We start from the raw sequence: 26,087 nt of genomic DNA on the forward strand, positions 1-26,087 counted from the left end.
CGCGTGATTTACTAACTATTTTTGCTCATAAAACTACGCTTCAAATCAAATTTTGGTAAAGGAAAAATTGTCTTAGAATGGTGTCAGGAATACGTCATTTTAAAGACATAACGTTTTTCAGGATCGCCCTGTATATATAAATATATACAGAGTGATGAAAAATTAAGTGCCATAAATTTGTGTAATGAAAGAAGGGACGAATACAAGCATTTTAAGTATGGGAACCATGGGTCGGCGACGTTTCATTACGGCGTGACGGGCGTTTAATTGAATCGTCACAACGTCTGCGATGCAATGATTTTATTCCGTCAATTTGATATGTTTACAATAAATGTTCAAAGTTACGACCGCCAATGTTCCGACAAAAGTTACAGCGACGGAGCAATGACTGCCGCATTCTTTGGAATATTTCAGGCCGACACATGCCTTAGGGTCCGGTGCACCTGGGAAAAAGCTAACGATAAATCGTAATCTTAATTTGAAGTTGCCGCTATTTTTAAAAATTATTTTTCTTTTTTATCAAAAATTTTTAATTTAAAAAATATAAATCTTTTTATAATTTTAAGAAACAAATTGTGGCAGGATAATATATTTTTACATTTGCCTATTAAGAATAATTTTAAATTAATATTTTTTATGTTATTAAAATATTTACTGTAACATTGAGATATTCGTTTTAATCTTAAAAAATATTTGAAATGTTTGATATATTAATATAATATAAAGAATTTTTTGTGTAGGATTTGAATTGAACAAATCTGCTGGGAATAAATATTTTAATACTGTTTTAGTTCCTACTAATTTTAAGCAATTATTATACATTTTGCTTTTTTTACAATAGAATGTAAGATGTATCCAGCAATATTATACAGGGTGTCAGTGAAATTTTAGCTCATACGAAGTAAGGAGGTAGATTGGCTCAAATTAAAAAGGAAGGACTTGTACTGTTTTGTGATATTCGTAATAATTAACGAAAAATTAAATAAAAAATATCGGCCAATCTGCGTGAGTAGAAGCGCGCGGCGACGAGAGTCGTCCCATTGTAATCTTATAGGCAAAATGCAAGTGACAAATGATCGACACTAGCGCTCCACATGGCAAAGCACGTAAGTTTCTGTGAGTCTATGTTTGAATTACCGCAAGCATATGCGATCATATTATACATTAAAATAAATAAAATCATTTTAAAAACTGGTTTCCAAAAAGTTTTTACTGAGGATTATCGTTCGAATGTTGCGAAAAAAAAAAATGGTCGTTTATTATTTGAAAGTGGGCATGTTGGAAGTGTACGAGAAATAAAGTGGGGTACTCAATCTACAATAGAAGCTTATGTGATCAGGCAAGCTGGTGTTGGAAATATTCCATATAAAACTATTTTAAATAATGTATAATTTTTCCATATTTAGCTGTTAGTAGTAAAATTTGTCAATAAACAATAGGTTATGATTTTGTTTATATGTTTTTATTAGTTGAATGAAGCACGACAAATTACTTCGAACTCATGTGAATGTACTGCTGGTTTAGGACTTCAGTGCAAGCACAGGGCAGCTTTAGTATATTTTATAAACAATTACACGGATAAAAGCAAAACAAGCGAACTATGTACATGGCTGGCGCCAAAGATTGCTAATGCAGGCAAAGAGAAGTATGCAGAAATTAAGAAAATAGAAGATTTAATTCCACCAAAGAAATTAAAGTATGAAATTGAACCCCTTTCACTGAGTAAAATCAATTTTCCTTGTTCGTTATACAATTTAGTTAAGTCTGCCAATAGAACAGAGAGCCAAAGATTTGTTAATAGTTTAATAAATGAAATACTAGGTAAGGTAGTTGTTAGTTTGCAAAGTACTCAATGCAATCAAATAATTGATGTTGTTTTTGAAAATCAAAAAAAGTTTAAAATTTATACGAATAATCTAAATTTCAATATAATTTATGAACAAATTTTTTATGAAAATAATGTGTGTGTTAACAAAAATGACATGATAAATATTTGTGATACTACTATGGAACAGTCTGGAAGTGATACTTGGTTTATAGAAAGGAGCATTAGAATATCTGCTACTCGAAGCCATAGTGTAAAAACTAGGAGCCCAGGGAGAAATGCGAGATCGGATAGATATCTAGCAGACGTCTATCAGACGCGTCTATGCTAGATCGATAGACGCATCTAAATAGACGTCTTGATGGCCTCTTTTAGACGCATCTAATAGACGTCTTGTGTAACCTCAGTATAGACGTATAATGGATCGATTTCTGCAGTAAGAGAACTAACTTACTTATCAACAAATAATAACACTGATTTATAAGAATTACAAATATTTTTATTTATTCCTTTTTTTTCTACAGTGTCGTACACTGAGAACAGATACAAAATAGAAAAAATCAAAAACAAATTGACACATAAATTTGACATCATCTTAAAATAAAAAGAAAATCGAATAATATTCTATAAATATATTAGACTTATGTTCGGCAACTTCTTTAGCATTGACATTATGCTGAAAGGAAAAGTACAATGTAAGACATTGAATAATTAAGTATTAAAAGTAATATTTAGCCATAAAAGTTTAAATATAAACGAGAAAAATTTAGAAAATTTAGCAACTGGATAAATAAACAGATTATAAAATTAACATATATTCATCAATACTTTTTAAATCACAACTTATGTCGACATAATGCTTTTATTTCTTCCTCTGTTCATGAATAGATATTAAAATAACATCTTCTTCGTAGCTCATTGTTCTCGTTTTGTATAATATAATATTTATAACATAATATTTATAATATTTATTATCATACGATATAAAAAGTGACATATTCTTCTCTCATAATTATTATATTTTACGAATGCGTATCAGAATTAATTATCATTGACGATGCAATTTAATTCTAGATAAATATTAGTTTAAAAATTATTTGTGTTCTGCTTAAAGCAGAATACAGAAGAGAAATAAAGAAATTTGCAAATACATATCTGTCGCAATACTTGATAGTATTTGATGTATGTTTTATCGAGAAACTAAAGACTGATTTCTTTTGGCTTATTTTAGTGCAAATAATTTTCACGCGAGACTGAGGATCTTGACGCACAACGAGAGAAGAACGCACCACGATGCCACACTACTGTAATCGCAAAGGCTGATGTAAGAGAACGCAGGCGACCGGTCACATTACACGCTGAAATGAGAATTTATTAGAATTATCTAAAAGCACAATCTTATACAAATGAATAAATATATTAAAACAATAAAATATTCAAACTGGCTCATATATTATACATTAAAAAAAATCAACGCTTCTTACAGCTTAAAGCTGGTTTTTCGTGCTTTGTTTATTATGCTTGTATACAATGTTACAGACGTTTCGGCGCATTTTTTTTCTTTTTGTTCTGGCTACCATCCGATGATGGCCGAAGGAAATATGCCTGAAAAAACGTCTGTAACATTGTATACAAGCATAATAAAAAGGAAGCACGAAAAACTAACTCTAACAAGCGTTAATTTTTATTTAATATTGAATAAATATATTTTAACTTTACAATTCAATTGCACTTACCGGCCTCTCATCTTCATCCATATATTGACCCTCGAAGGTGACCTCCTTTGGCTGATTTGTGTAAATAATTTTCACGAGCCTACATACACGGATCCGACGCACAACGAGAAAAGGTGGAACGCACTCCCGCCCGATGCCGGCCGCTCGAGCCAGCGGGAAGACGCGTCCCGCTGGCTGATTTGTAATGCAAATAATTTTCACGAGCCTACAAGCATACAGATCTCAACGCACAAGGAGAGAAGGTGGAACGCACTCTCGATCGCGACAAAAATCTGGAGACACGACAAGAGAATGCAGGCAACCGCGGTCACATTACACACGCTGGATCCAAGATGTCGGCCGCTCGAGCCAGCGGGACGACACACGCGCGACGCGATTGATAATAACAAAAGACATACGGCCAATCAGCTCGCTTAGCAGCAGCAGAGCGAAATAGCCGCTGCGCGCATCGATATCGATGTCGTATCGATGTCGATTCGACGTCTTTTCAAAATCATATGCAATATTGCATAAAATTTTATAAACAATGCACCGCTATTGTATGAATTAGGTTTTAATTGTAAAAAAACGTTTTCTTACACAATGTGTCACAATGACACAAAATCACATGACATCTAATTAAGATATTTCTAGACGTTGTTTTAGACTAGATGGCTCCGACATCTAATAGACGTCTTTCCGATCTCGCGTTTCTCCCTGGGAGAAAAGATTTTAAAGAGCTTGCCCAAAAAATGTTGCAAAAAAAGGATCTCACTGGACAAGCTCTACGGAATGTCCATTATGGATTAAGAAATGAACCAGTGGCTCGCAAAGTTTTTGAAAGATTAACTTCAGTAGCTGTGTATGACTGTGGCTTAATACTACATTACAAACAGCCTTGGTTGTGTTGTAGCCTTGATGGTATTTGTGTGGAAAATGGTAAACTAGTCCGTACACTGGAAATAAAAAGTCCAATCACATGTGCAAATAAACCTATTGTTGAAATTGAAAATGGTTGTATAAAAAGTATTAATGTGTCATACATTATTTTTACTGAAGAAGAGGCATGTTTACAGTTGAAAAAATCACATGAGTATTATACTCAAATTCAAATAGGTTTATACTGCACTGGTTTTAATGTATGTGATATGTATATTTTTAGCAAAAATAATGAATCTTTACACTTAACAGTTAAAAGAGATGAAGAATTTTTAAAAAAGACTATTCTTAAATTAGAAATGTTCTATTTTAAATATTATATTAAACATTTAATCCCTTTTTATGGCTTATAAGCATTATATTCAATTGTTTATTCATGATAATTACACGTTATGTAAGTACATAATTAGATTACGAAATAATTTTGTATTTTAATAAATATCACATTTTTTATTGTTAATAAAGTTTATACTTTTCACATCACTGTTTTATTTCATCAGTTGTTTATGATAGGTGCTTGCAAATTGGCCATAATGCAACACATATGCACAATATTGTCAACATAAGGAAATAATGATGTGTTTATTTTATGCAATATATTATAAATTTTCACTCTTTGAATGGCTCGTTCCACATGTATTCGAACACTTGCAATACTATTAGTTTCAAGAAGTTCTTCTTCAGTTAAATGGCCATCATGTCGAAATGGAGGAATAACAACAATAGCATTTTTGTCTTCCACAGATGTTTTTATACCGGGGAAACCTTTATCAGCCAGTACAATATCACCTGGTTGTAAGAGATTCACTAAACCACAATCAGTTGTTATAAAAGTATCACTGGTTTTCCCTCCATAACACTTTGATATAAATATAATACTTCCATTTGGACTTATCGCTATTAAGATCTTAAAAGTGTATGCTGATTTGTACTGTGAGTATGTGTACACTCTCATTTCTACAGTTGATGGTTGTTCAATTTTAAATTCAGTACAATCTATTATGCACCGACAATCAGAATAATGAATCTTGAAAGCAATTGGCATGGTATCTTAAATAATTTCTTTATCAGGCCAAAAAATATAATTTTTAGTTGCAGATGATAATTGTAAAAGAACTTCTTCAAATATTCTTGATACTGTTGATGGATTTATGCAAAAATAGACTGAAATTGCATGAAATGGTATTCCCTGTTTCATTTTTATTAAGAATATTAATAATCTGTTTTCTTTTTTGACTTGAACGTTGCTTGACACATCCAATATTCCTAAAAATAATTCAAAGACCTTCTTTGACACACCGGTTATTTTCTTCAATTGATCTTCAGTGATTCTTTCGTCATAACCATGAAAACCTTTCAGATCATCATAATTATTTGAAATTCCAGTGGCTCGATCAATTTTAGGATTAATATAACCGAGTGTTATCTTATGGGGAATGATTGCTTCCGTACTAACATTTGACATTACATCAATATACTCAAAAGAAGAAGAAAATTTGAAGTTGCATTCATCAACATGAAAGTCTGGGGTTTGAGTCCATTTATCTTTTTGTGCATTATTTGCCATTATTTGCACTGATGTTGTTGGTGATTCTTGCGACAATGAACAGTCAAGATCAATATCATCAACACTGCAAATACTGTTGTTTTGAGAAGATGACTCTGATCTTCTCTTATGACGCTTATATCTATCTATAATTTTCTCTCCAATTTTTTCTTTTGTAGTGTTACGTCCGGTGGACTCCACGATTCTTTTCTTTCCTCGAAACGATTTCGTGGAAGAAAGAAATCAAGGATCGACTTGCATTCGGAATGCAAAGCGATTCTTCTTAGAAATAAAGATAGCACTTAGAAGAACGCAACCTCACCCGCGGGTATCGTCATTAAACTTTAACAAATCTAATACTGAGAATGGCCAGTCGAGATAGCGTTAACGAAACTCTAAATAAATTTACGAGTTATATGATGAAAAGTTGTTATGAGAAATTCTAACTGTCCCGTATCTATTGGTACGGCTTTATGTTCCAAGCCTCTCTATCTAAAGAATTTTCAAAATAAAGATCTGGTCCTCGGAAGAGTGACAAATAATAAACGTAAGACAAAACCTTTCGAAATTGATAGCGCACGTGCGCTCGTTCGACAGGCCACCCTCAAGCGTTCTCCGAATCGCCAAATCATCAAGCGATAAGATAATCAGCTCACTCCCACTCTCTACTGGATGGAGCTAAGTCTCGAGCCAAAGGGCTTAACCAATTAAAATCTTAAGAGACCCCTCTCCTTTTAAAAAATCAAGCTCCTTGACCTTAGGAAGGGAGTAATAGAAATCATTTCATTCGCCTAAAAAGATTCCCCACCATCCAGAAGGGAGGAGGAGTAAAATCCTTAAAACTCGCGAGCCGAAGACGCGGACTCACTTCAGTTCACAGTTCATAGTACACAGTTCATTCTTTAAAAAATATCACACCAGCTCTTCCGTGCAAGTTCAGAGTCTTTACTCACAGTCTTACTAGAAAGATTCTCTCGCCGGTTATACTTTTCTCCAGTTCACATACAATAAAAACAAAGAATATATATATATTCTAAAAGTGCGATCTCTAAACAAACTGTTCACGTGCGGCTAAATCTCACAATAAATTAAGTGAAGTGAGTGAGGTACACTGCGGATCAACCGAGCCCTTCCTCATCAGCTGCCAGCAATTGGACACTTGCGCCTCCAAGTCCGGCCGAGCTGAATTTTGTTTACATATTTCAACGCTCGCTATAATTAGTAAGTCTAATTTAATTTTATTGTCTTCCTCCTCTCGTGTTAACTTTGTAACTGGTTGTCGTTGGGAATGATCCTAGACCGATAGGTAAACGAAAGAAATATTCTACATCCAGCTTTGAGAAATAAGTTTTTTTTTAAGTCAATAATCATTTTTACTTTTCTTTGTCTCACTCTCCTTCCTAATCCACCCATCATAATTCCTCGTTCGCCGAGAATCTCCGCAAGGCGATTCGCGAACAATCCCTCGTTCGCCGAGAATCTCCGCAAGGCGATTCGCGAACAATCCCTCGTTCGCCGGGAATCTCCGCAAGGCGATTCGCGAACAATTCCTCGTTCGCCGGGAATCTCCGCAAGGCGATTCGCGAACAATCCCTCGTTCGCCGGGAATCTCCGCAAGGCGATTCGCGAACAATCCCTCGTTCGCCGGGAATCTCCGCAAGGCGATTCGCGAACAATTCCTCGTTCGCCGGGAATCTCCGCAAGGCGATTCGCAAACAATCCCTCGTTCGCCGGGAATCTCCGCAAGGCGATTCGCGAACAATCCCTCGTTCGCCGGGAATCTCCGCAAGGCGATTCGCGAACAATCCCTCGTTCGCCGGGAATCTCCGCAAGGCGATTCGCGAACAATCCCTCGTTCGCCGGGAATCTCCGCAAGGCGATTCGCGAACAATCCCTCGTTCGCCGGGAATCTCCGCAAGGCGATTCGCGAACAATTCCCCGTTCGCCGGGAATCTCCGCAAGGCGATTCGCGAACAATCCCTCGTTCGCCGGGAATCTCCGCAAGGCGATTCGCGAACAATTCCCCGTTCGCCGGGAATCTCCGCAAGGCGATTCGCGAACAATTCCCCGTTCGCCGGGAATCTCCGCAAGGCGATTCGCGAACAATTCCTCGTTCGCCGGGAATCTCCGCAAGGCGATTCGCGAACAATTCCCCGTTCGCCGGGAATCTCCGCAAGGCGATTCGCGAACAATTCCCCGTTCGCCGGGAATCTCCGCAAGGCGATTCGCGAACAAATCCTAATCCGAATTTCTCCTAAATTTCAAACCTTTATTTGAAACCATTTTCGAGTCACGTTAATTCATTTCATTTCCCTTCTATTTATTACTTAACTATCTCTTTATTTGTATGACCAATTTAAACTTAAGAGTAAAATCTTTCGGAACGAATTATCATTTTGCCTAAGGCTTATCCATCTTTTCCCAATGACAACAGTGATATATTTTATAATAGCTAATCTAACATCAAATCAGTAAGATATTCAGCGTCAAAATTATTATTAGTGCCTCCCACCGGTAAACGGCGGGTAGCGTTGCGGTGGCGGAATCGGCTGAACAGACGGATACAGGCTCAATCTTTACCTAAACCTATTAATGGCGATACCTTAGATAATATTGACGCGCCCGTTAGTAGTAATAAACTCGACACTAACACACATACACCTAACCCCTCTTCCTCACCTCGTATTCCGAATTATTCTCCAATCTCGTCCCCAGGGCATTCCTCGACCTTCCCCGGTACACCTGTTCCAGGCCCCGCGCCGTCGTCTGGTTCACCCCCCAGATCTCCTACCCCGACCCCACCAGAATTTTCTCCTTCCCCAGCTACTTCATCAACCCTTGTATTCGAACCCTCTCCTTTGCCTTCTCCCGAACCCCCTCGTTCCCCCTCACCTCCTGTCCGGGAGCGTACCCCTCCCATACCTGTCATCACCCTCGACTCAGACCCTCCTTCCCCTTCCACCTCCTCGGAGTTTTCTGAATTCAGCGAGGCTCTGGAAGATTTCGCGAGAGATCTTCCCGACCTTGAACAAGATTCCCCCGATTTCGACTTCCCTCCCGATTTCCCGTCGGAACATCCTGACACCCCTGAAACTCCTGAACCTCTCCCTCCTCACCCTCTAAGTTATTTCCTATCACAGTTTCCCCTCATCGACTTCCCCATTCCCGAAGGAACTTTCCGTGTGGGCCCCGGTCCTGTTGACCACGAGGAGTTCCTTCACTACCTTACCACTGCCCCTCCCGATGCTATAATTGCTTGGCATCTCCCTGGCTCCCACCTTCCATTAGGAGTTCCTATACAAGCCCTGTGGAAGAAATTCCCTCCGTCCACTATCCAATTTGAAAATCCTTGATCTTTTGTGCTCCCCCCCTTTATTTCTTCCCCACCTATAATATACCTGTTTAGATAGCAAATTTTAAATTAAAAGAAACAAAATTGTAATAATCTCCAGCCAGGGTTAATACTTAAGATTAGATTTACCACTTTTATTCCTGGCTGACGTCCTCCGAACCAATGTAACACCCGCGGAAATTCCCTCACACATACAAAACAACACACATATAAAATTTTCAACTATATTTTGTATTTTTAGTAAGGATCTTTATGTAAACATATTTCATATCGCTCAAACGACTAATTATTGAATAAATGATAATTTATAATAAAATCTTCATTTAATTTTGCTACCCGTTCTCATTCCTTGAAGTCCGAAATCGCACAGGGTCCCGTTCCGAGTAAAAGAGATTCGATTCTCTTACCGAAAAGGGACCGACGAGCGTAACGGCCTAGGACACTCACAGAGTTAAAGGGACCATTCTGGTCACTGACCTGTGCCAGGCCCTGACAGTGCGCTCGACCCGATCTATACGCACGCCCGAAAAGTGTGTCACCGGGTAAGTAGGTTGCGTCCTTCCAGACGGCCCGATCTTTTAAGGGTCTGGACGTAACAGTAGAATTCTTTGAATTAAAGATGTTTGGTACGTAGGCAGGGTTGCGAGGATCCATTGACTTTTCTCCACCACAAAAATGTTTGCTGCAAATTCTTGAGTGCTTTGTAGGTTGCCATTGTGAACCGTCTTCGCTAGAAAAATATTATAAAGATCAAAAAAATTTGAAATTGATTCAGTTTCAATCAAAACATAACCAATAAATGTATCGTACGTTTATACATATTATATGTATTATTATATTTTTATAATACTCCATTACAATAAAATATTAAAATACGTGCAGACTCATTTCATACATATAATCATTTTCAACTTACTTACAACGATTTACGAAATTTATCCATTTTTCTCTCCTATCACACTCGTGAGATTTTGATGGAAAAACATAAAACGTCACATTCTCCGTACTCAGGTATGAATTTCCACATCCAGGAACACAACATGTCACTGATTTTCTTTTTTCCGATTTTTTTTGGATACTATTTCCTAGTGGATCACTCATTTTCGTTTGCATATGATGTGATTTTTATACGTTTATTTATTTATTGTTTATACGTTTACTGTTTATATTTTCTACAATTCGTAGCTTTCTCAATAGACCTACGGGAACTTACGATTTTGGCCACGGTGCGCCACCATGCTACTTGCATTTTGCCTATACTAGGCGCGCGGCGAAGCGATGGGCGGATCGCTCTCCGAGACATGATGATGGCGTGCGATATATCGCAATACCGCGCCGAAAAATGACACGTCCTTTTAGTGGCGAGAAAATGATGCGCTATCATTTCCACACCACCTTGCGGTAGATAGCATGGTGCGCTTTTTTTATAGTGGTTTCCCCCATAGGCCTATTCCACTCTCAATTTAAATATTTGTGAAAATTTGTTCAAAATGCCGTTACTGTACGCTGAATGTATCGTAAATGTAAAAAATTGATTATGACAGTACCTTCACAAAAATTGATCCGTGGTTGAAAATCCCTCGATAAAATGTATTGCACACGTTGGTAATGATACGGGCGTAATGCGTTACACGTAAAGCGTGATGTACCGCGTATCACGAAAAACCAAATTCATGTGCCACAGGACGCACGCTAGTTCCAGGATTTTCATAAAATGCTTCCAGAATCTTTTCTTCATCTCGTACACGAACACACACTGCTGGACCCGTTATCGCGATATTATGCACGATACCCAGTTTCACATAATTATTGCACAACACGTAAAACTGTACGTCTTGTACGATTTTTATTAAAAGCGTCTTAGCTCTCGCAGGCTGTTGCCAGAGTGCATTCGCTAGCAGCACGCAACTACAGCTGAGCGGACACGTGAGTGTAATCATAATGCGCAAGCGCCGAGCTCACACGTACGCTTACACTCGCATATCCGCTCAGCTGTAGTTGCGTGCTGCTGGCGTATGCACTCTGGCAACAGCCTGCGAGAGCTCAGACGGTTTTAGTAAAATACTTGTGTTCGCGTAGTAAATTAACAGTGAAAATGAAGTGTACTCTGCAGAAATATACGGATATGATTGTGGCATACGGGCTAGCGGGAGAAAATACTTATCGCGCGGCCGTAATTTACGTGGAATGATTTTCCGGGCGTGCACGAAAACCAAGTGAACGTAATAACCAAGTTTTACGTGTTGTGCAATAATTATGTGAAACTGGGTATCGTGCATAATATCGGGATAACCGGTTCAGCAGTGTGTGTTCGTGTACGAGATGAAGAAAGGATTCTCGAAGCATTTTATGAAAATCCTGGAACTAGCGTGCGTCCTGTGGCACATGAATTTGGTTTTTCGTGATACGCGGTACATCACGCTTTACGTGTAACGCATTACGCCCGTATCATTACCAATGTGTGCAATACATTTTATCGAGGGATTTTCAACCACGGATTAATTTTTGTGAAGGTACTGTCATAATCAATTTTTTACATTTACGACACATTCAGGTACAGTAACGGCATTTTGAACAAATTTTCACAAATATTTAAATTGAGAGTGGAATAGGCCTATGGGGGAAACCACTATAAAAAGAGCGCACCATGCTATCTACCGCAAGGTGGTGTGGAAATGATAGCGCATCATTTTCTCGCCATTAAAAGGACGGGTCATTTTTCGGTGCGGTATTGCGATATATCGCACGCCACTATCATGTCTCGGAGAGCGATCCGCCCATCGCTTCGCCGCGCGCCTAGTATAAGATTACAGTGGGACGATTCTCATCGCCGCGCGCTTCTACTCACGCAGATTGGCCGATATTCTTTATTTAATTTTTCGTTAATTATTACGAATATCACAAAACAGTACAAGTCCTTCCTTCTTAATTTGAGCCAATCTACCTCCTTACTTCGTATGGACTAAAATTTCACTGACACCCTGTATAATTTAAATCAAGAGTTTTCATCTTTATATGAATATAATTTTAATTACAATCTGATATTTTATTTGTATTTGATATATTATCGTGCATATCTTTTTTCACGTCATTACATATGTACATTACATGTTAGTGAAGATAGAGTCAAATGTGAAATTATATATATATAATTAGAAAACTATTTTCTTATCATAAAATATGCAGGAAATAAAATATAAATTTTCATTTACTCCTATTTGTTCGACAGCTTTTATAAAGGCCCTAGTAGTCTCAATTGATTTTTTCGCTTTCATAATATCCATCATCCCGTGAAACGTTCAGTTTACTTTTCCGATGAAAGCCCGTTGACCTAGCTTTGAAATTATTTCCGCGAGAATCGCAGATACCTCGGTATACAAAGATGCAAAATAACATGCTGTTGTTGTACCAGTTTGTATAGTTCGTTTCTGTGAAATAACAATTAAAATAATAATTAAAAGATAAGAATATTTTAGGTCAAATACAATTATTATTTTATAATAATATACTATATATATTATTTATAGTATTATTATACATATTATAGTATTATTTTGTATTATTTACATAGCATTATTTTTTTATTGTATTGTTTTATATATTATTTATAGTATTAATTTATTATATTATTATATAAATATTGTTCTTAAATAATATTATGTTTTAAGATTTCTTTTACATATCACAGCTACCTCAAACACTTGTTCTACAAATTTTTTATCAGTATACTGCCTCTCCAATGGACAAGTATAGGTCTCCAGCCAGTCTAAAAGATGTTTTTGTAATCCAATCCAAGATTCGGAAACTGCACTGCATGAGTATGAAAATCGATAAAAATTCAGGTATTATAAATTGTTCTGATAAATTATTAACTTCTGCATGAAAATCATCTATCTTTTGTCGATCTGTTGTTGAATTTTCCATAACATCAATAATCTGTATATTGTATAATACAGATATGAATAAAATATTGTTATTGTTTTATATATTTCATCTATATTAGATGAATTACTAATAAAAATAATAAATACATATATGGAATATGTTAAATACCCTACCATCCTCAACATGTATTGTAACACTCTCCTTAAAAATCACTTCTCCACTTTCATCTGCATGAATCATAGGATCGGAAAGAACTTGTCGTATCATTGTGCAGTATTATTTAAATATATACAATCATCACTAAAACAATACAATGAAACATATACATTGCCTTTTTTAAAAACTTTAAAATATTTTTAAAATGTTTCTCTTTATCTCTATGTATCTACAGGGTGACCCATTTTAACTTAGGCAGCCAAATAACTCGAAAAATAAGCAAGATAGAGAAAAATGTTTTAGACAAAAGTTATATGGTTTCGAGGGGGCCATAAGATGGTATCATTGGTTTGACCTTGAAGAGTCATTTGAAGGTCACGTGAAGGTCACTTCAATTTTTTTAAATGGAACATCCTATATATTTTTGTACATTCTTGTAGCTCATCTCGAGAGCTTTCCAAAACACTATAATTAAGTACATTTTCGTTAAGTACTTTTCGAGTTATGAGGCTTGAAATCATTTCTTAATTTTACATAAACCGTAAAATATTCATTTTTTGATTACCTTACCTTAATAGTTTTATGTACAAAATAATGAGAGGAATCAATTGGTGTAAAGAAAACACATAGTTGTTTCGAAGAAAAAATATGTAATTTGCTTAACAATTCCATATTTTTTCTTAAAAACAACTATGTGTTTTCTTTACACCAATTGATTCCTCTCATTATTTTGTACATAAAAGTATTAAGGTAAGATAATCGAAAAATGAATATTTTACAAGATATTTTACGGTTTATGTAAAATTAAGAAATTATTTCAAGCATCATAACTCAAAAAGTACTTAACGGAAAGGTACTTAATTATAGTGTTTTGGAAAGTTCTCGAAATAAGCTACAAGAATGTACAAAAATATATAGGGTATTCCATTTAAAAAAATTGAAGTGACCTTCACGTGACCTTCAACTGACTCTTCAAGGTCAAACCAATGATACCATCTAATGTCCCCCTCGAAACCATACAACTTTTGTCTAAAACATTTTTCTCTATCTTGCTTATTTTTCGAGTTATTTGGCTGCCTATGTTAAAATGGGTCACCCTGTATATATATATATATATATATATATATATATATGTAAAAAAGAGATACATATAAAGAATAAGATATTTTAACAGATAGTTTATTGATAGGTATCGTGATATTTTATGATTCGTTATTTTTATGATTCGGAGTATCTTTGTTCTTATTTTCTATATTCTTTTTAAAGAGAATTATTTATATTAGAATTAGTTTATTGAAAATATATGATAATTTTGCTTAGAAAAGTGGACATTTATGTTAAAACCATCTAATAGAATTCAACTATATAATTTATGATTATATATTTGTATATAATTTATATATTTGATACTCACTTTTAATCCTTCTTTGAGAAATTCGTAACGCAAATTTCAAGGGAAATTGCAATGAAAAATTGCACGTTAAATTTTGCTATACAATGACGTACCAATATTCAGTTCTGTATTATTAAACATATATTATTAAATTCTATTGCAACAAACTAATTCTCAAGTAATTGCAACTTTTACAATAGATTATTTGCAACTAATGCATTTTTTATGTTTGTGCAATGACCGAAAATCGGTCATTGATAATAAATAGTTAAAAATAAATAGGTGAAATAGATAAATAAATAAATAAATAGATAAAATAGTTAAATAAATATTTAATATTAATATTTTACATGATAATAGTAAAAGTAATAAATATTTTAAAAACACTTATTTAATCTAATTAATTTTTAAATAGATATCATACGATGTATGGATATCACACACATTCATGATAGTAATAATATTAATATGTTAAATGTTTATTATGTTTACCGCATTCTTCAATCGAACACATGATCGCGTTCGATAGCGCCAGTAGTACCTTAACCTACCGCAACCTACCATGACAAAAAACTGCTTGCAGTCGCCGAATAATTATTGTCGCATTGTCGCGTCGTCGCGTCGTGTAGTAACGTGTCCGCGCGTGTTTCTTTCATCGAGTGATTTTTAATCGCCAACAGTTATTATTCGACAGTGATTAATAGTGATTAGTGATAGAGTCATTAGTAAATTTCTCGTCTCATCGAGTGAGTAAATAAATGTGATTACGTTAAAGTTTATAAAAGAATACAGTTCATGAAAGAAGAAAAACTTTCAGTTAATAATTTAGTGTGGATTTCTTGTCTTTTTCAACGTGATATCTACGTTAAATTTGAGAACGTACGATCTATCGGAAAATTCATTTCTCCTTCAAGCAATTACAGCAATACATCAAAAGTCATCGAACAAGGTAATGATAACTATTTTTTGACGTTATGTGAAAACAGATCTCGGGAAGTCAGAGGGACAGTGTGTCAAAGGAAATTCGTGAAAAGAGAGGGGTTTTTAGTGGGTAGGGAGTACCGAGTTGGTAATTCGACTTGGTACTCGAGTCCCACATAACTCACTGGATCGACCGGTGGGTATGCATAAAATGCATTTTCCCCTCTCTCGTAAAAAAAAAAGAAATTACAGGTGAGTGAGCGAATGAGAGAGAGAGAGAGAGAGAGAGAGAGAGAGAGAGAGAGAGAGAGAGAGAGACAGACAGACAGACAAACAGAGAGAGAATGTATGTGTTCGCATGTGTGTCTGTATGTGTATAGCGACCAGCTGATCGCAGCAGGCGCCCCGCGTAAGCACCCGCGTCTGACGGTGAATCGCGCCACCCTTGCCTGCCTCTTGTATTCGACCCGTCATACGTTAACTACTTCCTTTAATAATTCAAAAACTATGCTTCAAATCAAATTTTGGTAAAGGAAAAATTGTCTTAGAATGGTGTCAGGAATACGTCATTTTATAGACGGATCGTTTTTCGGGATCGCCCTGTATATATATATATATATCAACGCTCTCAATAAGTAGTAAGTCTAAATCCTCTCTCAGTCCTTATTTCTCCTTCCCATTCGATTGAGAAACGATCTTTAGGTAATTAAAGAGTTTGAGTTACAGATCTTTAAGGTAATAAGAGTTTAATCAATAATACTCCCGATCAGTTAAAATTCCATAGTAACCATCAATAGTAATTTATCGTTAACGGTTCAATTCCCCTCTCTCGTGTTAACCAACTGTCATTGGGAATGATCCTTGACCGATTTTTTCTCTAACCTATAGAAAATAAATCTCGACAATTTAATAATCGTTTAATTACTTCTTGTCTCTTTCCTCTTCCTAATCATCTTCCTCATCTCTCCTTGTTCGTCTAGAATCTCCTCAAGGCGGTTCACGAACGATTTCTCGTTCGTCTAGAATCTCCTCAAGGCGGTTCACGAACGATTTCTCGTTTGTCTAGAATCTCCTCAGGGCGGTTCACGAACAATTTTTAATCCGGCTCACATCTCCGAAGACTGACTCCCTATCGAACACTCCTAAATTTGAAACTTTTCTTAAAACCCATTTGGAATTTACGTTACCTCCTTTCAATTTTTGTTCTCCTCTCTTAACTATCCCTTCACTTATATTTCTTTATCATCAGTAACCCACAATTAAGAACACTTTAAATTTAAGGATATAAACGGGCTACTATCCCGTCTAAGATTCAAGTATCTTTTCCCAATGACAACGGTAATATAGTTAACGGTAATTAGTTAGCAACACCTCTTGACGATATTTCAATCTCCCTCATTTACCGTTGAATTATTATTAGTGCCGGGCCACGGTAAACGCAGAGCGCAGTTGCGGCGCAGGAATCGTTGGAATAGGGCTCTCAAAAAGAAATTGGCCAAGAGAACCACACCCCTTGTTGCGAACCAAACCCCGAATAATAGTATAGAAACAGAAAACTTAACGGACTCCCCATCTACGCCACACAACAATAATAATAATATTACCAATCTTAGTAATAATAGTAATAATAGTAACAATATTAGCGATATTAGGAATAATAGCGACAATAGTAATAATAGTAATAATAGTTTACGAAATCTCGACTTACTCGACACTCCCTCACCTCCTAACTACTCCCCCTCGTTCCCCCTCACCTCTTGTCCGGGAGCGTACCCCTCCCATACCTGTCATCACCCTTGATTCAGACCCTCCTTCCCCTTCCACCTCCCAGAGTTTTCTGAATTCGGCGAGGCTCTGGAAGATTTTGCGAGAGATCTTCCCGACCTTGAAGAGGATCCCCACGACTTCGACTCCCTTCCCGATTCCCCGTCGGAACATCCTCACCATAACGAAACACCTGAACCTCCCCATCCTGATTCTCTAAATTATTTCTTATCTCAGTTCCCCTTCTTCGATCTCCCCATACCTGAAGGAACATTCTGCGTGGGCCCAGGCCGAGTTAACCACCAAGACCTACTGAATCTCATGACCATCGCCCCTTCCAATTCCGTCATCCCCTGGTACCTCCCGGGTTATCAACTCCCTTTAGCTGTCCCTATCCAAGCCCTCTGGAGGAGGTTTCCCCCTTCCACAGCTAGGATTGAAGAACTTTGACTCTTCTCTTTTTCCCTCACCCAATAAATTTGTACATAATCCCCCACTTCCTGTAACCTACACACACTTATCCGCAAGCGACGAACTCTATACTTCCTTTAATGAGTAAGCGTTATTCAATTTTTTTTATTACACATTCACGTTTTATTTTATTTTATTTCTTATATTATATTAATTATATGTATATTGTATTAACCAGGCAGAATTTAATTCTTAACGTAAATTCTTCCCTGTATATTCTGACTGATGACCTCCGAACGATTGTAATACCCGCGAGAATATATACACACACACACACACAGATACCTACTCACGCATAGCTACAACTGCTAAGATGTATTTTTCTTTCTTTATTTTTGCATAATATATGTATTTTTAATTTAATGTATAATTTAATTATTTAACCCGTTCTCTTCCCTAAATCCTGAGATCGCACTAGGTCCCATCCCGCGTAACAAGGATTAAATTCCTTTATCGAAAAGGGACCACCGAACGAATAGACTTAAAAACGCAGCGTTATAGAGACCTTCGGTCGCTGACCTGTGTCAGGCCCTTCACATTCGTTCGACCCGATCCATACACACGCCCGAATAAAGTGTGTCACGGGGTAAGTAAGTTGCGTCCTTCCATACGGCCCATCCATTCCAGGGTCTGGACGTAACATACTGATAAATTTGGGAGCTCGTCCGGGATTGAAATGTGCGATCTTGGAAACCGGAATGAGTGACGGGACTCGAAGTAAAGTTAATAAAGACGAAGTAGAAGATCTTTATAAAACAGCATTAGAGCGATATAGTAAACCGAAAATTACTCGATCTATTTCTACTCCCTTACACACATCTACCCCTAAAGCGACATCTAAACAAGTCCAATTTACTGAGGAAAATTCTTCCAATTTAACTGAAAATACCTTAATTGCCGATTCGCCTGAGCCGTCTTCCAACGATTCCGAATCTACCGCCGCAAACGCTAGTATAAGTAAAATAATTGATAGTAATAATCTTGAAAATTATCTTGAAAACCCTATAATCATGGCGCAACAAAATCCTTTCGCCACACTGAAATATGCGGTTGACGCTGTCCCCTTCTTTGATGGCAGCAACATTCCGCTTAACTATTTTATTGAGGGCTGCGAAGAAGCAAAATCGATGCTTCTTAAGGAAGCCGAACCGCAGTTTACTAAAATTTTAAGAACTCGAATAGTAGGCGAAGCACGCAGAACAATTCAAGATCAAGACTGATAAGGTATCGCAATTAACTGCCTATTTGAAAAGAATTTATGGGCCTGTAAAAACCGTCTACCAACTCCAAGGGGAATTAGGTTGCATTTATCAAAAAAATGAAGAGGACGTAGTTACTTACGCTAACCGTGTCAAAATCCTAGGGAAACAGATATTAGAGGCTTATAGAGGACCCGGAAATACACTGCCTGATCAAACCACCAAGACATCTCTAGAAAAGGATATGTGTAAATGCTTTATAAGGGGACTTAAGCCTGAAATCGAACAAAGAATCGCGAGGGATTTAGATGTACAAGAGACGGTCGCCGATACTTTAAGGATAGAAAGAGAACTGCGGGTAATGACAGACCTGCGACAGGGACAGAGCAGCGATTCAAACAAAACAAAAATATTACCCACTAATCGGTTGCGGGAAACATGCCAGATCTGTTTCAAAGAAGGGCATGTAGCAAATAATTGTCGAAAACTCTCTCAATTTTCACTACAAAATCACCATAAATCCGATCTAGGCACCGAAATATTAATATGTCAGATTTGTAAGAAGCGAGGGCACGGTGCTGACAAATGTCGGTTTCGTGATCCTCAAGCTCGACGAACGATAAATGTAATACAGGAAAAAGCCGTCACCTGTCAGTTATGCTCAAAACCAGGACATAATGCAAAAACCTGTCGACAAAATACTAATAGTCAACCTAATAAAGCTCCTGTAATCTGTCAGTGGTGTGATAAGCCCGGGCATTCCGCCAATAATTGCTGGAAGAAACAGAACGAGCAGCGGAACTTCGAGAATAAACCAAGAATTATCTGTCAAACTTACGATAAATTCGGGCACACCTCTAAAGAATGTCGTTCTAAAATTAATCAACAAACGACACCTAAGGACGATTTATTCTGTCGATATTGCAAGGACCGAGGTCATCTTCTCGATGATTGCCAATTGCGCATCGCGAGTAATAACCGTCGCAAAGAAAATAGTCAGGGAAACTACAAGGGCCTCTTGACGTCGGGTGTGCAGCAAGGGGCCGGGCCGACACCCGTCACAATCTCAGGGAGCCAAGTAAGAAGCGGTGATGTGACTATACAGCCTGTAACAGTAAATCTCAATAAGCAAAGCCTAGTGCCTACTGTCCGGGTTAAAGATATTCCGACTTCCATAACTCTTATGTTAGATATAGGATCTGGGCCAAATGTTATTAAAGAAAATCTTACACCTGAGGGAATTAATATCAATTACAGAAATATATTGAAACTAAATGGTATAAACAATGATCCTGTTTACACTCTCGGTGAAATCGTATTAACTCTTTTTGAGCTACCGGTCATTTTTCATATTGTATCTAACGATTTCCCAATTCCGCAATCCGGAATATTAGGCAATGAATTTTTTAAACAAACTTTTTCAAAAATAGATTATGCGGAGGAATGCCTGATTGCATCTGGAATTAACATACCTTTCTTTACGCCGGAGATGATTGTGGTGGCTCCACGATCTGAGTCATTATTTTATGTAAGGATAAAAAATCCAGAAATAAAAGTAGGATATATACCCAGAATAAGGTTAACACACGGAATCTATCTAGGGAACACCATTGTCGAAAATACATCTGGAAAAGCCTATTTAAACTTCATAAGCACTCTAGACGAAGAAACGGAAGTACAAGTTCCGATCTTGCACTTAAAACCATTAAATGAAGTGCTCGATGACCATGAATCCACTTTGGAAGACTTGAATGACTTGGAGGAAATAATATGTACAGAGGGAGAAATCAAACATAAAGAATCTCACCAAATGCCTGAAAGGTTCAACTACAAGGAAGAGGACGAAATTGAAGACGAAAATAAAGATAAAAATAGTCAAAATAATATTAGCATCAAAGAAACTCAAAACAAAAATAATAAGGAAATGCTAAATCAAGGAAAAAATAAAATTAAGAATAAAAACAAAATTAAAATCAGAATAAAAAAGGGGGAAGAAAAGGAGATTAGAAGTTACGTAGATGGAACGGAACCAGAAGATAAAGATAAAAACCACGAACATAATCTTGCTATCGAAGAAATATCGAATGAAAATAACGAGGAAATATTAAACCAACGGAAAAACAGGAAAGAAATCAAAAATAAAAACAACTACGAAAAGAAAAATAAGGAATTAAATTCAAATTCCCTAGGAGAGTCAAATTACCAGACCTCTTCGGAGGAGACTAACTCTAGGACTTCGGAGGGAAATTTCCAAACCTCGACAGAAAATCCTAGCTCCGTCAATTGTGAGGGGGGAAGTTACCAAACCTCGTTACACAATTCGACACCTTTTTATTTTAAAAAGGGGAGCAATTCTTCATCTCCCTTAGACATCGAATTCCCAGAGATTGAATTATTCTCAAAAAATAACGACAATGAATTGGAGATTTCTCTAAAAAATCTCTTTGAAGAAGTTCAAAAACAGATTAGGAAAAACAAAAAATTAAAACCTAAAGGTCTTCAAAGGAATAAACCATCTTCAAAAATTTCCACGTCCTTATTAAACAAATCTCAAGAGATCATAGATAAATTTATGCGAAAACGTAAATCAAAACATAAAGGAAATCGACAACCTGATATTGCAAACTCCAAGTGTCTAGTGGTCACTGAAGGAAAAATAAAGGATCGACTCGTCGAGATAATAGAATCACTACGATTAGAGCATCTAAATGGGACTGAGAGAGAAAGCATAATAAAGTTAATAACAAACAGTCAAGATCGATTTCACGTTCCTGGAGAAAAATTGACTGCAACAAACGTATTACTACATCAAATTCCGACCACAGATGATCATCCAATAAATACTCGACAATATCGTTTCCCACAAATACACAAGGACGAAATAAATAGACAAGTAGAAGAATTACTAGAAGGAGGAATAGTAAAACACTCATAATCACCTTACAATACTCCTATATGGATTGTGCCAAAAAAGGAAGACTCTAAGGGTAATAAGCGATGGAGAATGGTTTTAGATTTTCGCGCTTTAAACGATAAAACTATAGGAGATGCATATCCTCTCCCGAGTATCGTCGATATATTAGATCAACTGGGAGGAGCTCGTTATTTTTCAATATGCGATTTAGCATCCGGTTTTCATCAAATAAAAATGGATCCTGCAGATGGTCACAAAACTGCTTTTACAACGCCTTTTGGACATTATGAATTCGACCGAATGCCTTTCGGTCTTAAAAACGCTCCAGCGACCTTTCAACGCCTAATGGATTTAGTGTTGACTGGATTACAAGGTGAAGAATTATTTGTCTACATGGACGATATTGTTATTTATGCATCCTCGTTGGAAGAACACGAAAGAAAATACAATGCCTTAATTGAACGGTTTCGCAAGGCTAATCTAAAATTACAACCCGACAAATATGAGTTTCTGAAATCTGAAGTAACATATCTGGGACATGTAATCGGGAGAGATGGAGTAAAACCGGATCCGAAAAAATTAGAAGCAGTGCAACACTTTCCAAGACCGAAAACACCAAGAAGTATTAAACAATTTTTGGGACTTGCCGGATATTATAGAAGATTTATACCAAATTTTTCTAAATTAGCAAAACCATTAACACTATTATTAAAAAATGATGTTCGATTCGAGTGGACGACCACTCAAGAAGAGTCATTTGAAACCTTAAAACAGAAATTGTGCGAAGAACCAGTACTACAATATCCAGATTTCTCTAAACCATTTATTTTGACTACTGACGCTTCTGGGATAGCTGTAGGAGGAATCCTATCCCAAAGACAAGTAAACAAGGATAGACCAATAGCTTACGCTTCACGAACTCTGACCGACAACGAATTAAAATACGATACCTACGAAAAGGAAGCACTTGCAATAGTATATTGCGTTAAGCATTTCCGACCATACCTGTATGGAAGAAAATTCACCTTAGTCACAGATCATAAACCATTAATGTGGTTTAAACACGCTCAAGATGCAAATATGCGGATATTAAGATGGAGATTAAAATTGGCCGAATACGATTATGAAGTAGTATACAAGGCAGGAAAAACTAATGTAAATGCAGATGCATTATCCAGGAATCCCGCAAATATTGAAGAACTTGATTGCAAGATTATAAGAAATAAAAAACTTTTAAACCCTGATAACCCCGAAGATGCACAAGTAATATCTGAAATGTTAGAAGAACTTGAAGAAGATGAGGAAGAAGAAGAAAGCGACTATTTTCATTTACATCTTTCCGACAGCGAAGATAATGAAGAAATAATAACGGAAGACAATCCTGACTCCCTTCCATTTACCTTAGAAGAATTAAATGAACCGGTTGAAGCACAGCTAACAGAGAAAGCATTAATACATGATCCTCCTAAACAGAACAGAATATTAACAAGAAGTCAGACAGCTAAATTAAAAAATGATGCCGAAAAAATTAATGAACGAAATGATCCTCCTGATAAAATTTATAAAACAATAAATGAATTAAACATAGAGGAAGAAGAGAAGGAAAAAGAGGAAAGGGAAAAGGAAGAAGATACGGGCGAAGAAGATAAGGAAGAAGATGACATAAATAAAAACCTAAAATCCAGGTAAACAAAACCCTCTTTATAATCAGAGATAAATTCTTAAGGAGTAATATTGTCGACTCACGCGAATTACTATTTTTACGAAGAGATAACATTGCATATTTTGTTGATACTGAGGGAAATCCTTTGGATTCTGGATCTAAAAAATTATTTGAGCGAAACGAATTACCACATCTAAATTCTCTAGTCTTGAGTAAAGCTACCGCCATAAAATATAAGAACTATTACCACGTAGCACTGCCTATCAGCGAGGGACAACGAGAAGGCCCTACAGTAGCTCTCAAATCATTACAGTGTTAAACGATTTACGAAATCTACTTGAAACATTGAAATTAGAAACACTTAGCATAGCAAAAACCGATTACGTTAATAATGTCCCATGGGATAATATTAAAATACAGCTTCGATTGATACTCCTTGACGTACCCACCAGAATAATAATATGTAATGGATTAATTAAATATCCTCCTAAAGATTTACGCCCTGTTATAATCGGAGAGATGCACTGTCCGCCAACAGGGGGACATCGTGGCGTTACTAAAACATATAGAATAAAAATTAAGAACATATAGATGAGAGAAGAAACATATAGAATAAAAACATAGAATAAAACATAATTATTACTGGGAAAATTTAAAATCCGATATTCAAAAATATATACAACAATGTCTACAATGCCAATTAAAAAAATTAGTCCGAGTAAAAACTAAGCAACCTATGATAATCACTGACACTCCAGGGTCTGCTTTCGATAAAGTAGCAATGGATATCGTCGGTCCTTTACCAAAAACCGAGAGAGGCAACGAATATATACTGACGTTACAAGATCGATTAACAAAATTCTGCATGGGAATACCATTGCCAGACCAGACATCTGAAACAATTGCAGAAGTATTCGTAGACCGTTTTATTTGCGTATTTGGATCTCCCAAAGCCATATTAACAGACCAAGGCAGAAATTTTATTAGCGACCTAATGAAAAAATTAGCCAAAGTATTTAAAATCCGTAAATTCCGTACTACCGCCTTCCATCCGCAATCAAACGGATCTTTGGAGAGATCACATCACGCGCTAGGAGAATATCTTAAACAATATGCTAACGAACAAAAGCAATGGGACCGATGGATAGGACTTGCAATGTTTAATTATAACACAAGCGTGAAGCTACAAAACACACTCCATATGAGTTAGTATTTGGAAAAATAGCAAGAGTCCCTTCAAGTGAGCTTCCAGCACCCGAGGATAGATTAGCGAATTACGACGAATATCTGATAAACCTTGTAACGCAACTACACACCATTCAAGGGAATGCCAGAGAAAATGTGATCGACGCCAAGCATAAATCAAAGAAATATTATGACAGAAAGATCAATCCTCAAACCTTTAAATCTGGAGATCAAGTATTTTTAAAGGGGCCGAAACCGGGAAAATTCGGCGATCATTACACAGGCCCTCATGAAGTTTTAGAAATACTGAATAAAAATAATGTGAGAATAAGAATAAAAAAGAACAGCCGAATAGTACATCCGAATCGGTTGTGAATTTCTTATATTAAACCCACTAATAAACCATCAACCCATCAAAAGAAATAATAATAATAATAATAATAATAATAAATACTAATAATAGTAATAAAATTAACAGTACTAACAATAGTAACATTAATAAAACTCTTACGGGAAAGGAAAATGCACGTATACACATAATATTTCTGTTATTATTAGGTAGCAATTAAATAATAAATATAATAATTACACTAACGAAGTAAACGAATAGCAAATAGATACGTTAACTATATCAATATATATATAAAAAATTTTCAGATGGATCCCAGGCAAATAGCCACGTTAATATTTTTATTTGTGGAATTACAATCTACTTACGGAATAATAGGCTATGATTGTGGTTCAGCATCCGCTAATATCACTACGCTATCGTTATTGAACATCGAAGAATGCGATATTCCAAAGCAAAGTGTAAACTCAAGCAGAGTTTATATTCAGCTACTTCAAATTAACGAATTTGACTCCGTAAAAGTAATACAATGCAAAGTTGAAATAGATCGACTAATCAGAAAATGTGGAATGTTTTCACATTCTATGGATGTATTTAACGGCAAATATTCATTTATACAAGAAGTAACCCGCGAGGCATGCCGCCGTATGCATACTTATGGAACGTTCCAATTAACAGAAACCTATATAACTGGATTAAAATCGAATCAAACCATGACTCGCCCAATAACATTAGCCGGTCATGTCGATTCAGATGGATCATGCTCCGGAAGCGCGTATTCAGACCCATATGGAACGTGGGCGGATGTCG

General features: G+C 36.3%; 2 long non-coding RNA genes and 1 pseudogene across 2 annotated transcripts; 2 read left to right on the top strand and 1 right to left on the bottom strand.

Moving 5' to 3' along the window:
• Nucleotides 1-2,222: 2,222 nt before the first annotated feature.
• On the top strand, nucleotides 2,223-3,276 carry LOC145959427 (uncharacterized). Its single transcript, XR_014435032.1, has 2 exons — nucleotides 2,223-2,261; nucleotides 3,057-3,276. It is a non-coding gene; the product is annotated as an uncharacterized LOC145959427 (long non-coding RNA).
• A 9,034-nt stretch (nucleotides 3,277-12,310) lies between these two features.
• LOC145967409 (uncharacterized) lies at nucleotides 12,311-13,239 on the bottom strand. Its single transcript, XR_014437412.1, has 3 exons — nucleotides 13,070-13,239; nucleotides 12,590-12,805; nucleotides 12,311-12,358 (listed from the first exon to the last, which is right to left on the bottom strand). It is a non-coding gene; the product is annotated as an uncharacterized LOC145967409 (long non-coding RNA).
• An 11,285-nt stretch (nucleotides 13,240-24,524) lies between these two features.
• The window catches only part of LOC145965023 (uncharacterized), a 3,034-nt pseudogene continuing 1,471 nt past the window's right edge, over nucleotides 24,525-26,087 (top strand).

The sequence above is a fragment of the Camponotus vicinus genome, unplaced genomic scaffold, assembly GCF_025532165.1.
Source record: "Camponotus vicinus isolate PSW18456_S1 unplaced genomic scaffold, iyCamVici1.0 SCAF_1, whole genome shotgun sequence".
In the NCBI taxonomy this organism is placed as follows: domain Eukaryota; kingdom Metazoa; phylum Arthropoda; class Insecta; order Hymenoptera; family Formicidae; genus Camponotus; species Camponotus vicinus.